Below are 2459 nucleotides of genomic sequence, written 5' to 3' on the forward strand. Positions count from 1 at the left end.
CCTTGCTTACATCCGATTCCAGCCGAGCCGAGCTAAGCTGAGCCATTATGCATAGATTTATAAGGGCTTTTATAATAAAATTATGCTCGCTTTATATATAGAGTATATAAATTCCTTATAAACGCAACAGTCGTAATCAGTGCTACATATGTGCACAAATTTTTCTGGGAGAATTCCAAATAGTTTAAGACCACACATTGCTTAACATCCAATTCCAAGCCGAGCCAAGCCAAGCTGAGCCAATATGCATAGATTTATAAGCGCTTTTATGTTAAAATTTTGCTCGCTATATTTATATATTTTATATTATTAAATTCATTATAAAAATAACAGTAATCATTGCTATATATGTACGCACGCAGTTTAAATTTTTTGGGGCGAATTCAAAATAGTTTGAGACCACACCTTGCTTAACATCCGATTCCAAGCCGAGCCGAGCTAAGCTGAGCCATTATGCATAGATTTATAAGGGCTTTTATAATAAAATTATGCTCGCTTTATATATAGAGTATATAAATTCCTTATAAACGCAACAGTCGTAATCAGTGCTACATATGTGCACAAATTTTTCTGGGAGAATTCCAAATAGTTTAAGACCACACATTGCTTAACATCCAATTCCAAGCCGAGCCAAGCCAAGCTGAGCCAATATGCATAGATTTATAAGCGCTTTTATGTTAAAATTTTGCTCGCTATATTTATATATTTTATATTATTAAATTCATTATAAAAATAACAGTAATCATTGCTATATATGTACGCACGCAGTTTAAATTTTTTGGGGCGAATTCAAAATAGTTTGAGACCACACCTTGCTTAACATCCAATTCCAAGCCGAGCCAAGCTGAGCTAATATGCATAGATTTATAAGCGCTTTTATATTAAAATTTTTCTCGCTTTGTATATATATATTATATAAATTCATTATAAACGCAACAGTAATCAGTGTTACATATGTGCGCACGCAGTTCAAATTTATAATTTATTATAAATTTTATTTGATGTTTTTTAATTATTCAGGTCACAATCATCATCATCATCAATATCGCAATGAAATCAAATTGAGAATTTTTTATATTAAAAAAGTATCTTTATTTATTTTATGATACTATTTTGTTCAATAAGATACTGTTTGATACATATAACTAGAATAAATATAACGACCTTCGCTCACTTTCAACGGTTGAACAAGGAGCTTACTTCTGGAGGGGAGATGGAGGGCGAGGTTGGAGTCAAAAGTCACGATAGTATATTTATTAATTACGGAATATTGCTTTTATTTAAAATGTTAAAATTTTATTTTTTTAAATTGTTATTCAATATGGTAATTAATTACTTTTATTTGGTATAAATTTAAACAAATAAAATCGACATTACCGAAAATAATTAAAAGTTGCAAAAATTGAGATTCTTTGCATATCCCTGCTTCAACCCATAAGAAAGTGTTGTTTAATTGTAAATAGGCCTCCCCTTGTATTGGGATATTCGTTTAAAAAGCGAGCAAATTTTTAATATAAAAGCGCTTATAAATCTATGCATATTGGCTCAGCTTGACTTGGCTCGGCTTGGAATCGGTTGTTAAGCAAGGTGTGGTCTCAAACTATTTTGAATTCGCCCCAAAAAATTTAAACTGCGTGCGTACATATATAGCAATGATTACTGTTATTTTTATAATGAATTTAATAATATAAAATATATAAATATAGCGAGCAAAATTTTAACATAAAAGCGCTTATAAATCTATGCATATTGGCTCAGCTTGGCTTGGCTCGGCTTGGAATCGGTTGTCAAGCAAGGTGTAGTCTCAAACTTTTTTGAATTCTCGCCGAAAATTTTGAACTGCGTGCGTACATATATAGTAATGGCTACTGTTGTTTTTTAATAATGAATTTATTAAATATATAAATATAGCGAGCAAAATATTAACATAAAAGCGCTTATAAATCTATGCATATTGGCTCAGCTTGGCTTGGCTCGGCTTGGAATCGGATGCTAAGCAAGGTGTGGTCTCAAACTATTTTGAATTCGTCCCAAAAAATTTAAACTGCGTGCGCACATATATAGCACTGATTACTGTTGCTTTTATAATGAATTTTCATTATATATATATATATATATATATATATATAATGACTGGAATCCATGTATACAAATAATTAAATTATATTATATTAGATTATATGTTTATATGAAAAGCAATATAGCAGATTCAACCAGCCAACCAAAAAGTTTCGAAGGCGTTCGTTGCAATTATAATGAATTTATATATATGTATATATAAAGTAACTAGAATCCATGTATACAAATAATTAATAAGATTATATGTTTTATATAAAAAGCAATATAGCAGATTCAACCAGCCAATCAGAAAATTTCGAAGGCGTTCGTTCGATGACGTCAATTTAGTACTGTTGGCATTGTGGTTAAGACTGTATAATACTGCAGTACATACATTAAAT

The sequence above is a fragment of the Helobdella robusta genome (assembly GCF_000326865.2).
Source record: "Helobdella robusta unplaced genomic scaffold HELROscaffold_33, whole genome shotgun sequence".
NCBI classification, from domain to species: Eukaryota; Metazoa; Annelida; class Clitellata; order Rhynchobdellida; family Glossiphoniidae; genus Helobdella; species Helobdella robusta.